Raw genomic sequence first — 15,062 nt, 5'->3', positions numbered from 1 at the left:
TCTCTCTCTCTCTCTGTCTCTCTCTCTGTCTCTCTCTGTCTCTCTGTCCTTGTTGTTCTTCAGTCACATTTCAGGCATGTCAAACTCTTCATGACCCCATTTGGGGTTTTTCTTGGCAAAGATATTGGAATGATTTTCAAGATCCTTTTCCAAGTTGTTTTACAGAGGAGGAAACTGAGGCAAATAGGGTTAAGTGACTTGCCCAAGGCACACATAGTAAGTATCTGAGGCCATATTTTAACTCAGGTCTTCCTGATTACAGGTCCAGCTCTATCCTCTGCACTACCTAGCTGTCTCTCCTCTAGCCCACTATAACCATCTCATCTGCCTTGGAGGAAATAAAAGACATAAAGGTCAATAATGAATTAGGTTAACCAGAGTTTTATCTTAATGCTGACTTTTAGAGACTAGGTAGACATAAATTCAATGCAAATGTAGTATGTTCTGTCTCCCTCTCCCAGAACCTGCTGCATCTACAGGAGTAGGGAACCCATAGAACAAATTGTTCCATGAAGTTTGGAATCAGTCAAAGGGCTACACTTGAGGACCTACAGGGCCATTTGTAGCCTCCAAGTCACAGATTTGATACCCCTAACCCTCTCACAGTTCTAGTACCTTGAAAGGTTGCCATTGGTTTAAGCTCACACTAGCTGTGTTCTCCTAGTAACTAGTATTATAATTCTATTTAATCTATTAATATCAAATAACTTTAACAAATGGATATTTACTTCAAAGACACAGCAAGAACAAATGCAAAGTATCTTCACCTGATAACACAGGAACATATTCTTAGCTCAATTCCTATATAATATTGATTCCACCAAATTCAGACCCAGATGTGGCTTGATTGGGTCATCTCAGACCTGTGTCCCAAAGGTCACCCATTGCTCCTAGGGTAATCAACACCTGACTAGCTCCAAAACCTGACTTGGACTCCTAAATTTCTGTGTCATGCCCCCCTGACCTTTTGAAACTAAAGAGGGTCTAGAGACTTCAGTGTCCTTCACCTACAAATGAAAAGAACAAATGCAGAGGCCGAGGACTGAGGCCCTTTCATGGAGCCACAAGAGCTCAAAAGTCAGGTTCCCAACATTTCTTCTCTTACAACATTGTTTCTTACCATGAGCAAAGGAGTCACACCACAAACAGAGTAGCAGAAAGGCCTGAGGAAAGAGAGATAGTGGAAGCCAACTAAGGCCTTTTCCATATTTCCACGGCCAAAAAGAGACTTCTCTTCACCATATGTTTACTCACCAGAACCAATTACAGAAGGTCTACTCATATTCTAATTTCTCCAAGGCCCTTCTCTTAGATCACTATACTCTCTTAGAAACAGGATCCTCAACATTTTTACATGAAGAAACACCAGGTGTTATACATGAGAGAGACTGACATTATATAGACTTTACAGAAGAAGAGAGACACCTAAGAATGGATATATATTCTTTGGAAGACAAATGGGAAAAGCAAGAGAAGAGGTATCTATCACCTTTGTCATTATCTACCCAAAAAAAGGACAATACCAATCTTTCTGAAGTAGGTCTGCTTGGCTCCATGTGTTTCAGTTACATTCTTTCCCTATCCTTTATTTTTTGGCATGTTCCCAGTTTGAGACAGTGGCCGATTTAGTAAGACCAATAGCAATAGCGGTGAGGAAGAAGGGCAAGGCTCTTTCCCTTCTGCCTACTCACAACAGGAGCCTCTCCAGAGATTTTATGAGGAGCCTGAACTAGGATGATGGCTGTGTGAGTGAGGAAAAGAGGACAGATGAGAGACTGTGTAGGTTAGAACAGCAAGATCTGCCAGCTTATTGGTTATATAAGCTGAAGAAGAATAAATAATCAAAGATAGCGCTTGGGTTGTAAATTTGGATGCCTGGAAAGATGATGTTGCTCTTGAAAATAATAAAAAGGAGAAAAAGAGAAGTGGCTTGGGAGGTGAGGGAGGTAATGGGTTTTGCTTTGAACATGTTGAGTTTGAGATGTCAGTGGGTTACCCAATGAAATGCCCAATAGATGGTTAGTGATGGAGAAATTCAGGGAAGATATCTGGATATGAAAGTCATCTGTATATAGATAATTAAACCTGTGAGAGACGAAAAGGTCATCATGTGAAAGAGTGTAGAGAGAGAAGTGAAGAAGAGTCCAGGGCAGAGCCTTGAGGTACACACACAACTAGAGTGTATACACTAGGGTGTATAATATGGATGATGAGTCAATGAAGAAGACTGAGGAGTGATCAGACAGGTAAAATGAAAACCAAAAGAGAAAAATGTCACAGAAACTCCAAAAGGAGATAGTAACCAGGAGGAGAAGGGTATTTGACAGCATGAAATGCTTTAGAGAAGTCAAGAATGACTATTAGATGTGGACATTAGTAGATCATTGGTCACTTTGGACAGAACTGTATCAGCTGAGTGTTGAGTTCAGATTGTACCCTACAGTTCCTAAATAGCCTTAGGAGTTTCTAAATTGGTTGATAGCCTAGATCAGGGGTCAGGAACCTGTGCTCTCAAGGCCACACATGGCCCACCGTGTCCTCAAGTGTGACCCTTTAACTGAATCCAAACTTCACAGAACAAGTCTCCTTAATAAAATAATTTTTTCTGTCACTTAGACTTAGTCAAAATACAGTAGTACCCAAGGACCTAGAGGGCCACATGTAGCCTTGTGGTCACAGGTTCCCCACCCCTGGCCTAGATAATGCTGATTATTTTGAATTTATGATGCTCATATCGTTTCCTTCCTCAGAGCAAGATCAGCTCTGGTATCCAAGGGTGGCAGTGAGGCGAAATCTCATTCTTTGGGAGCATTTTACCAGTGGTATGTTGTATTTATAAAGCCTCTCCTCTTAGAGAGAGGAGGTGATGGTTTCTGTTCCTTGATATTGACCTTACATAGCCATACAGTCCCCTTGATATACTTGATCAAAGTTGAAAAGCACAAAAAGAAGGTAACTTTTTTTTAAAGCAATTGGTGTTAAGTAACTTGTTCAAGGTTACATGGCCAGGTTTTTCTGGGTGGGTGCTAAGTGTCTGAGACCGGATTCGATCCCCAGGTCATCCTGACACTGGGGTGGGTACTCTTACTCGCTGAGCCACCTGGCCGCCCCAAGAAGGTAACTTTTTAAAGGCATGGAGGTATAGGTATCAGTATGAAGAACTATGTGCTTCTCACAACATTAGACACCATTCACCAAATGTTTTGACTTGAATAATAGACTTCAAAATATGTTGAACTGAGATTTATTTCCCTTACTCTAGAAATATGATGTTTATTCTATTTCTTCTTCTCTGTCACTAATAATATGTAGGTTAAGATTTTTGCAATTACTAAATTCTGAGACTTTTTTTCCTATTGGGATCTAGGTTGCAATTTTTCATTTAGAATAAAATCTGGGATAAAGATAATTTTATAATAAATTCACATGCTAAATAATTGAATAAGTCTAAAGGGTCTGGTTCCCACCTTACATTTTAAGTGAAAATTTATTGTTTCATTACTCAAGAATATTACATTAAGCCAAGAGAAAAATAATGCCCAAAGACAGTTTACAAGACTAATGCTTCTATGATGAAGTAATACTATAGAAAGAGTGATTTTTTCAAGTTATTTTTTCAAATCCTTTCTGAATTTTGAAATATTAAATGTAAAAAAAGAGAAAAAAAATAATTCTGCCCTGGACTGTGTTGTTTTTTCTTTCCTATGTATTATTTTGTCAGCAAACTACCATTAAAAAGCTAAGCCAAAGAATGTAATCAGCTATTAGGTTGGTAGATTTATTCTAACACAAAGAAATATACACTTTTGAGTTAAAATACATTTATGCAATAGTACAGATTTTTTAAGATAAAAGCACTTCCCTGTTTCTCTTAAAATCCTTTCTGAGAAAAGTTATCTGAATATTCGCACATATTTTTCTACTTCCAATATCTTTCAATGCCACATTTTTAAGCATCTTGAGAACAGCTGGCTTGCACATGTATTGATCTGTCTTACTCAAAGATGGCACAAAGGGCTAGAGTAGGAAGGGCAAAACTTCGCAACCACCAAAGTTTAGCTTTATTTCCAAGTGACTGCCAGCTCAATATGTTGCCTTTACAAAGACATAGATATAAATTGAGAACAGAACATTAACCCCTTTGAAACAGTGTTTTTTTTTTCAAACAAACAAACAAAAAAGGTAAAATAATCCCAAAGACTCAACAGTGTTGAATTTGAAGTCCTTTAGTAAATAAGCACTTATTATGCCCCTGCTCTTTCCCAGGCACTGTGCCTTTGGAAAGTCTGAGTTCAAATCCTGCTTCAAATACAAACTGTGGGAACCTGGGCAACTCATTTGGCCTTATTTCCTCTTATGTAAAATGAAGGAAATAAACTCAATGGCTTCTAAGACCCTTTCTTGCTTTAAATCTGTGAAGCTCCCCAGCTGAAAGGTTGTTCTCAGAAGCTTCCATTTTCCTGTCCCTTTCAGCAGTTCATAACTTTTGCTGTATTCTGGGGCCATTGAAATGTAATTGCAAAAAACTAAAATTTGGGGGGAACCTGGCAATTGTGCCAAGAAAAAGGAGTGACACCTTTGTTGTTCAAGGTGTTTCAGATGTTAATACATCCCCAATCTCTTTGTTTTTACTGCTATTCCTAGACACTTTTCAAAGATGAGATTTGGTAGCAGGGAGGTACTATTTAAGCTGATCATTCAAGCATACAATATAATCTAATGGTTCAATCTAATTACAAAGAAGGGGAAAACACTATAGAAATTATTTCAAGCATAATGAGTATCACACAATTAGGATATTAATAGTCAAACAGGTGGCTGCTATCTCAATAGTTTACTTCTACACATTGTAGTCTCTGTGTCTGTGTCTATCTCTGTGTCTCTGTCTCTGTATCTGTCTCTCTGTCTCTGTCTGTCTGTCTGTCTGTCTGTCTGTCTGTCTCTCTCTCTCTCTCTCTCTCTCTCTCTCTCTCTCTCTCTCTGATTTAGTTGAGAAACCTCATTTCAATATTAAAATTAAGACAGTCATGAAAACAAACACTTATTCTTCATGCCCAAGTCTGAAAATAGTAGGCTTGACTTAAGGTAAATCAGACAGAAATATTTGCTTTGATTTTCTTTCCCTAGTAATATTTTATTTCTTTGTTAAAGATTCTGTTTGGGGGAAAGATGGAAGCAAGTGGATATGAAAATCACTTATTTTGGAAAAGTGCTCTGATTCATCCTTATCCTAATTCCCATTTCCACTGATGGGTCGGATCCCTTGAACTTGGCTGGAATCTTACCCTTCAGGTATCTAGGGCTACCCCAGAGGAGTTTGGGGTGATTCCCTAATATTATTGACTTGAGCCCTCACTGATCTGCTTCTAACCAAGATTATCAGTGGACTATGAATTTAGTGAGTCAGCCTTAAGTAGCTTTTAAGAAAGGGGGAGAGAATAATCCTTTGTTAGGCACCTACTCTGTTCCAGGCACTGTACCCAGGGCTTTAAAAATAGTATTACATGGGATACAACAACCACGTGGGGGTATTATAGTGCCTCTGTGATATTTACAATACCTATGGTGGCTAGGAATACGCTGGCACAATTCTGAATTGCAAAATATAGACTCTCCACATTGTATACAGAACCAAAACATTTATTCAAATACCAGAAAGTTGAATCCCAACACCAGAAAGTTAAATCCATAATAGCAACAAAAAAAACTATACACAATAATAATTCAGGAGTTTCTGCCATCCCCAAGTCTTCCCCCTACTAGGGCCTTCCCACAAAAGAACACTCACAGCTTGCTACCTGCTTGCGCTCTCGCTCTCTCTCTCTCTCTCTCTCTCTCTCTCTCTCTCTCTCTCTCTCTCAGCTGTAACTGCTTTGACTAACTTCCTATAGGCTCCACTCCACCCTTCCTGCTCCACCTGTTCATCAAGCTCCTCCTACCACAAGCTTCATGTGACTCAAACTCATGTGACTTAGCTTTCCACGTACCCTAAGCAGGTCACAGGGGCCTATTAATGGATGGGAAAGATAATCCCATTTACATTACCATTATAGGTATGTGTTATTATTATTTCTATTTTACAGTTAAAGAACTGAGATAGACAGAGGTTGAGTAACTTGTCCACAGTCACCCAAATAGTAAATATCTTAGACCAGATTTGACTCAGTTCTTTCTGACATCTGGCCTAGAGCTCTATCCATTGAGTCATATAACTGCCTCCAAATATTGTACCACATTTACTAATATGGTACAATAAGAAAAGTTGGTACAAAACATTCCCCCATCCATTTGTGAAACACTCTCCCACAAGCACAACCAGCCCCTCAAAGGAAAGTTGACTCAAATTTTAAGGAGCACATGCAGCAAAAAGATAACTCATAATTATTGGTTGCTAGAAGTCCTTTTCATTCACTCAGAATTTCCCCTTATATATGGCATAATGTCTCTGCTAAGCTCCTTATAGGGCTATGAGTCCATCCTATCTTTGTCTTCAATGTAGATGGTGGCCACCAACTGCTACTGTCCAAAAGGGAGGATGTTAAGATATTAATGAGAAGGTGGGAAAGTCCAAAATCTTCAAGACTTTTCCAACTTGATAAGGTCCTCCACTGACCAAAACTTAGGGGTGGGGAGACAGAGTGTAGATCTAACCAATGGAGATGCCAAGGCCTCTCCTTCTACCCAAGGCAGTCTCTTCTCAGAGTTATCCTTGAAAACTACCCTTGCTCCAATTTCTGGAAACCAATCCCTTTTTTTTCCTTTTTTTAAATGCTTTATTAACTTCTGATTTACATCATTTGTTTCCACCAGATTTTGAGTTACAAATTTTCTCCCCATTTTTCCCCTACCCATTGCCCCAAAATAGCAGTCTCATAGGATATCCCCTCCTCCAATCTGCTCTCTCTCATATTTTCTCCCATACCCCTTTCTACTTTTCCAGTGGATCTCTATGCCTCAGTGCCTGTATATCTTATTTCCCAATTACATGTAAGATGGTATTAATAATAGTATATACATATACACACACATATATATATACATATATATATTTGAATATTTGATTTTAAAACTTTCAATTCCAGATTCATTCTCTTCCTTCCTTGTCACCCACCCTTACTGAGAAGATAAGCAGTTCAGTATAGGTTGTACATGTGTGGCTAATGCAAAACAATAACATACTAGATATATTGTAAAAGACTGACTATATTTCCCTCCCTCCTATCCCAACTCCCATTTGTTCTATTCTCTACTTTGATCCTATTTTCAAAAGTGAGTGCTTCCAACTTCCCTCCCTCCCAGCCTACCCTCCTTTCTATCATCCCCTCTCTCATCCCCTTCCCCCCATTCTCCTGGAGGGTGAGATGCACTATTTAGTATGTATTTCACTCCCTCCTCAAACCAAATTCAATGGGAATAAGGTTTACCCATTCCCTTTTGCCTTCCTATTCTTCCCCTCCTTTGTAACCATTTTCCCTTGCCTCTCCTATATGAGATAGTTTACCCCAATCTGTCTCTCCCCATCTCCTCTCATATATTCTCATATATTCCTCTCACCTCTTAATTTCACATTTTAAGTATCATTCCTTCCTAACCAATCCCTTTTCAAATGGCTTGATAATTTATAGATGATCCCTATGGTGTGGCCAATTTCTTTGGCCTATCTAAAAGATTCCAGTATAATGTTATGTCATTTCAGCATGAAGGTCTCTTAGTACTTAGTTTAAGGCCTACCAGTGATAGATTGATTGAGACATGTTCACAGTTACGTAAAAATACCAAGGCTAAAATGGGGTGGGAAGGTTTCTACCCCAGCCTTATAGGAGGAACACTTTTAAATCAATGATTTTGGGAGGCATGATGACATTTTTTAAAACTTAATCATCTTTGACAACTATCTGTTAGGCTGAATAAGTCCATCTACTATTTTCCAGGAATTTAACCCAATAATAGAAACTCATATCTATGTATCAGTTTGAAGTTTATTCTCCTCAAAACAGCACTGTGAAGCAAGTAGGATAATCATTATCATTCCTTCATATATGAGGAAGCGATGTCACAGAGGTCGTCTGCCAAAGTCACGCAGGAAAGTCTCAAACTCAGATCACTCTGAGACTGGCTCACTTTCCACAATTATCAGGTGGTCTTTCAGTTACTCATTCCACAGACACTTATCAAGTACTTATTATGTGCTAGACCCTGTGTCAAGTGCTGGGGATACAAGATGAAGTAAAAGGGGCAGCTGGGTGGCGCAGTGTATTCACTGGCCCTGGAGTCAGGAGGACCCCAGTTCAAATCCAGCCTCAGACACTTAACACAAAAACTAGCCGTGTGACCTTAGGCAAGTCACTTAACCCCAATTGCCCTCCAAAAAAAAAGATAAGGTAAAAGACAGTCCCTGGCCTCAAGTAGCTCACAATCTAATGGGGGGGGGGGCAATATGCAAACAAGCTATATGCACACTAAATTGGAAATAATTAAGAGAAGGAAAGCATTAAGTTTAAGAAGGTTTGGGAAAGACCTTCTATAGAAGATAGGATTTAGTTGAGACTTGAAGGGAGCCAGGAGGCAGAGATGAGGAAGAGAGTAGATTCCAGGGATGGGGATAGCCAGAGAAAATAGCCAGAGCTAAGAGATGGAATGTCTTGTTTGCAGCTAAACCAGGAGGCCAGTGACACTGGATTGAAGAGTATGTGGCAGAGGAAGGTATGAGAAGACTGGGAAGATAGGAGGGGGCTTGGTTATGAAGGACTTAGCATTTTGTATTTGATTCTGGAGGCAAGTGGGAGTCACTGGAGTTTGTTGAGGGAGGGGGAGGAAGGAGGTGGGAAAAGACATGGTTGGACTTGTCCTTTAGGAAGATTTTAGTGACTAAAAAGAGGATGGATTACAATGGGGAGAGACTTGAGACAGGCCCTAGAGGGCTATTTCAGTAGTCCAGGTAAGAGGTGATAAGGGACTACAACAATGTAGTGGTAACATCAGAGTAGAGGAGAGGGCTCATTGGAAAGATGTTACAAAGGTGAAACCAACAGGCTTTGGCAACACATTGGATACAGGAGATGAGAGTAAGGAGTCAGGGATAATTCTTAGGTTGTGAACTCCAGTGACCAGGTGGATGGTGTTGCCCTCAACAATAACAGGGAAGTTAGAGGGAAGGGAAGGGTTTGGGGAAAATAAGTTCAGTTTTGGACACAGTGAGTTTATATATCTATTAGACCTCCAGTTTGAGATGTCTGAAAGGGATTTGGAGATGTGAGATTGGAGATCTTTTTGTGACTCATTCTCACTGAATCATTCTCTCTGATTCATTTACCCCTGAGAATTCTGAAGTTTTGAAGTTTATTCTTAACTCCATCAACAATTTGCTAAATACCTTAGGATATAGTCAATTAACCTCCTAATCAATTCATTTTCCAAACCCTTATCCACTGAAAGGAATCTCCAAGTTAGTTAAAGAGACTGCTATGAATCATTTTGTAAATATGAAATGATGCAAAAAATTTTACAAGCAATATTCTTCTGAAACTCTTATCTTATAATAATATTACTTCATTTAGGATATACTTTTATACTGCCTAATTGACTTAGCTGTCAGGAACTCAACCTTCATTAGGTGCTTACTATGTGCTAAGCACTAAGCTAAGCTCTAAGGACAACACAAAGAAAGCCAAAAGATAGTCCCTGCTCTCAAGGAGCTTATCTTCCAAAAGGAAAGACAAGATGCAAATAACTATGTATATACAAGATATTTCTGCTGTCCTCTTTTATCTCACAGAACCTTTTTGAGCAGTTATCTATTCCTTTTTTGGCATAAAGTTCAATTTGCATACTATTTTATATGTATTTGATCATTAAAACAATTCTGTGGGGGGTCCTGACATCATCTCACCTTTCCAGGTGAAGAAATTGACACTTAGAAAATCTGACTTACCTGTTGTTAGACAGCTAATAGAAGAGCAGAGCCAGGAACACATTGATAAATGTTTACCAAGGTGTTCTCTGGGGGAAAGTGGTGGATGAAACACACTTTTAAGTTTAATCTGCATTATTGTAATTCTGCCATGACTCTCTTAAGCATACACAATCAACAAAACAATAAATCAGCCTCTAACTTGTAGAATTTGCTGTTTTCTTAGGAGTAAATGCTAACACTCAAAATTTAACAATTAGGTATCTGGAGCCAGGTGGAGCTCTCTCACAATTTACATCTCTCCTATTTCCAGATGCAAAACACTTTCCGATGAACCAAACTAACTCTCTCTCTCTCTCTCTCTATATATATATATATATATATATATATATATATATTTCCACACATGATATAAGGAAAAATTTCAGCAATTTTTATTCATCCATTTACATTTTTTATTTTAACACGAGCACCTATTATAGTGTTCCAAAAGTCTTAGTAAAGTTTTGAGTTTCAATAGATCACAACTGCACTAAGACTTTTAGAACACTATGAAAGGGAAAATAATTTATAACTAGGAAAACTATGATGAAATGATCTCTACAAAAAAAAACAAATCTTTAAAATGCCCAATTTTTATGAAATATGAGTTTTATTTTTATCTTTCCTGGAAGAAGATTTCTTACTAGCTATATTTTATGATTTGTTTTGGATTCACAGTGAAATTTCAATAATTATAATAGGATCATAGATCAGTGAGATCATTGTGTTAGAGCTGTAAAGAACCAGAGAAGCCATCTACTCCAATACTTTTATTTGTTGGAAGGGGAAACCGAGAAAGATTAAGTGACTTGTCAAAGTCATCCAGCTCTTAAATGTCTGAGGGAGGATTTGAACCCATATCCTCCTAATCTTCAAAGTCTAGCCCTCTAATTATTATATTACACTGTTGTTATTAATAGAAAATCAAAAGATTATTCATTTGTTAATGACAGAAATCCAAACATTTGATACAATCATAGGATCATATATTTAGAGTTAGAACATCATAGAATTCAATGTTTTCATTTTATAATTAAGGAAACTGAGACCCAGTGAAGTTACACAACTTTTCCAAGGTCATGTAGGCAGTCATAGGATTCAGAATCAGGTTCTATGACTCCAAATCCAGCACTCTTTTATTTTCATATGCTATCTCTAAATAGGTGCTTTTTGTAAGCAAAGGATTGAAGGCGGTACAAAAAATACTAAGATGATCAATGACTGTCCTGCCTTTAAGAAGCTTTCAATCTAATGAGGACCAAAGTCAAGTATGAAAATTAGCATGATTCAAGGTAGAATGCGATGAGAGGAAAAGAGAGAGAGACCCAACCAAAGTCCTCCAAAAACATCTAAGAAGGAAAAGTTCACTTTCTGCTGACAGCACAAGGGGAAAAAATTGGGGAACACATGCCAGAGTAGAAATTTAGCAAAATTATCTCCCCCCTCATTCACTGGAAAAAAGGAACCATTGCAAAATCTCCTATATATAAACAGATGCTGATAATTGTGTGGATGATGGCTATGCTCATGTGGGCAATAAGAAGAAAATTAGTGATTGGCTTTTTTCTTCAATAGCTTCTTTGACCTGAATTTACACTGAAGTCAGAAGGAATTATATATTCAGAAAAAATTCTTAGGGCAATTCCATAGGAGAGTGGAGTGAGAAAAAAATAAAACTAATTCAGAACAGGACCCTGACTCTCAAATCACCCAACAAGGGCCAATTAAGGAGCATTTGAAATGGTTAGCAATAGTGTCATTTGCTACATTTTGCAGACAGTCTCATTTATTTCCAAATATATTAGAGATTATTATCAACATTAAATCTTGGTTGGACAGACCAGTGACTATATAGGATTAAGAAATACGTAGGATGTAAAAATAACACTTTATACAGTAGATATTTTGATAGCTAATTAGTACTTATTGAACTCCCAAAATGCTAGATTCAATAATAGTTGATACAACATTTCAAGGTTTTACAAAGTACTTTTTATACATTAGCTCATTTGAGTCATGAAAAAATCCAGTGAGTTATCAAGCTTATCTTACAGATGAGGAAACTGAGCTCGTAGAATATTAAATCATCTATGATTAGACAACTAGTAGATGAAGGATAAAGATTTGAACCTGTCCTAGATTCTAGATCATACACCCTTCACATTACATATCGCTATGATTCTTGTCTTCAAGGAGCCTATATTCGATGAGAAAATAATAAATATGATACACATCTGTTTCTATAGGGGCACAGTTAAAGGAATCACCCGCTAATTCAAGTGAAAACATATGTACAATTTAAGAAAAGAGGGGTGTTTTAATTGATTTGCCTAATTTAGCTAAATACACATTCACTTACATATGTTTGTAATGCCATGCATGAGCAGCTTTCCAGAAGAATGCTACTGTAAACAGCTTTTAAGATTCTGATTACACAGTATGATGAACACTCTATTTATTCCATAACAAATCAAAGCAAAACATTCATGGAAAATCAAGGTACAGCATTCACGATGTTACAACTTATCACAGAAAATCATAATATAGTATTCACAACAGCTTATCATTAAAATGGTCACATAGTTTTCACCAAAGTGGTCACAATATTTAGAATGAAGAATAATCATCTTAAAGTACAATAGTCAAAGTCTTCCACTCATGGGGCACACTAAATTAACTCAATCAGTCACTTATTCAGCAATCAATTACTAAGTGTCATTAATCACTAAGTAAAGTCATTAGAAAATACACAAACCCTCCACCCCTAAGTCACTAGTAAACTACCATTTCATCATTACTCAGTACCCAGGGAGAGGTCTTTTCATCTTGACTTGGGGCCGCTTCTCAGATTGCCTGGATCCCCTTCCATGGTCCCAGATTCTACCTGGATTCACCAGACTGTCGCCTGGGTTCAACGAAAACAGCTCCCAGTTCCTTGTCCAGCTCTCTGGTTAGGTCCTGCTCCACACTGAAGTTCACAGGGTCCAGTGCATCTCGAATCCTTCACAATTTCTGCTCCCAGGAATTCAAGGCTCAACCAAGCCACAAACAGAAAAAGTCCCTGCATACTGGTCATGCTTCCTCAGTCTTCTGCAGCTCATTCAGAAAAATCAGAACCACCTTATCCAGCCTGGGGGAGGGGGCTCCTGGGCTCCTGGGTTCCTGGGCTCCTGTTCAGAAGAAGCTCCACCACCACAAGTTCTCAGGAAATTCTGGCTCAGTTCTCAATTCTCTCTTCTATAGCTGCTCTGCCTCCAGATTCTTGTCCCAAGAAATTCTGACTGTGCCTCTCTGGGGCTTTTCTTATATACACAGAGTTAGCTAGTTCCTATTTCAGCCAACCCCTTCCTGTTATGTCAGAAACAGAGGTTCATACCTTCTGTTTCTTTCACAGGCGTTTGATCAATTACTAAGTGCTAAGTACCTGCATACTTGCCAATACAAAGAGGTCAAATTATATTACCATTACAATGTTTTACTTTGGAAAAGATAAATTTATAATAATTGAGAAAGATTCTTTATATATATTCCTTGAAAATAATAATGATGATGATGATAATGATAACCAGCACTTAACATCTCTTTAAAGTTTGAAAAGTGCTTTAAATATAATTATCATATTTGATCCTCACAACAACCTATATGCTAGGTGCTATATAAGAAACTGTGAATGAGGCACCCAAATTACGCTCATTGGAAGCTTGAGAAGCTAGCGTCAACTGGTGGCAAAATGGATAGAACTCCAGGCCTGGAGTCAGGAAGATCCGAATTTGCTAGGAAATCTAGAAAGTAGTCTGACAGAAACTAAGTATAGACCAACATTTAATGCCATATGCCAAATAAGGTCAAAATGGATACATGAATTATATAAAAAGGGCAATGTCACAAGCAAACTAGGAAGCATGAGAAAACATATACAGATCGAGGGATGAGGGAAGAGTTTATGATCAAATAAGAGAGATAGAGAATCAAAGGAGGCAAAACAAATAATTTTGATTATAAATAAAAAAGATTCTGCACAAAGAAAATTCATGCAGTCAAAATTAGAAGGAAATCAGGAAACCTGAAAAAAATATAACAGGTATCTGATAAAGCACTCTTCTCAAATATATAGGAAACTGAGCTAAATTTGTAAAAGTAAAAGCCATTCTCCAACTGATAAATGGTCAAAGGATATGAACAGGCAGTTTTCAGAAGAATAAATCAAAGTGAACAATAGACACATAAAAATGTTCTAAATTACTATTAATTTTAAAAATGTGAATTAAAACAACTGAGGTAACACCTCACATCTATAAGACTGACTAACATGACAGAAAAAAATGATAAATGCTGATGGGGCTGTGCAGGGGGTAGGGGGGAGAGGTACACTAATATACACTGCTAGTAGAGTTGTGAACTGGTTCAAACATTCTGGAGAACAATTTGGAACTATATCCAAAGTACTATAAAACTGTGTATACCCTTTGACCCAGCAATAATACTAATAGGTTTATATACCAAAAATATCCAAAAAAAGGCAAGAGGGGGACCAATATGTACAAAAATATTTCTAATAGCTTTTTTTGGTGGCAAATAATTAGAAATTAAGGGAATACCCATCAATCTGATAATGGCTAAACAAGTAGTGGTACACGGTTATGATGGAATACTATCATGCTATAAGAATTTATGAAGGGTATGGTTTCAGAAAAGAACCATGGGAACACTTATATGAACCAATGAAAACTCAAATGAGAAGAACCAGAACATGGTACACAGTAACAGCAGTATTGTAAGGATGATCAAATTTGAAAGACTTAACTACTATGATCAATATAGTGATCCAAGACAATTCCAAAGGATGCATGATGAAAAATGTTATACACTTGCAGAGAGAAGTGTGATGAACTCTGAGTGCAGATTAAAACATAAGTTTATTGTTTTTTACTTTATGTTTCTTACTTTTTTTTCAACATGGCTAATATGAAAATATATTTTACATGACTTCATACATATAAAAGGTATTATATTCTTTGCCTTCTCGATGGCTGAGGGAGTTGAAGGGAGCAAAAATTTAAAATTAAATCTAAAAATTAAATTAAAAGTAACCACTCAAAAATAAGGTAAA

Source organism: Petaurus breviceps, unplaced genomic scaffold (assembly GCF_028583685.1).
Source record: "Petaurus breviceps papuanus isolate PSGF00001 unplaced genomic scaffold, PetGlider_PUasm1.0 179, whole genome shotgun sequence".
NCBI classification, from domain to species: Eukaryota; Metazoa; Chordata; class Mammalia; order Diprotodontia; family Petauridae; genus Petaurus; species Petaurus breviceps.
Note: the sequence above shows the minus strand (reverse complement) of the source record.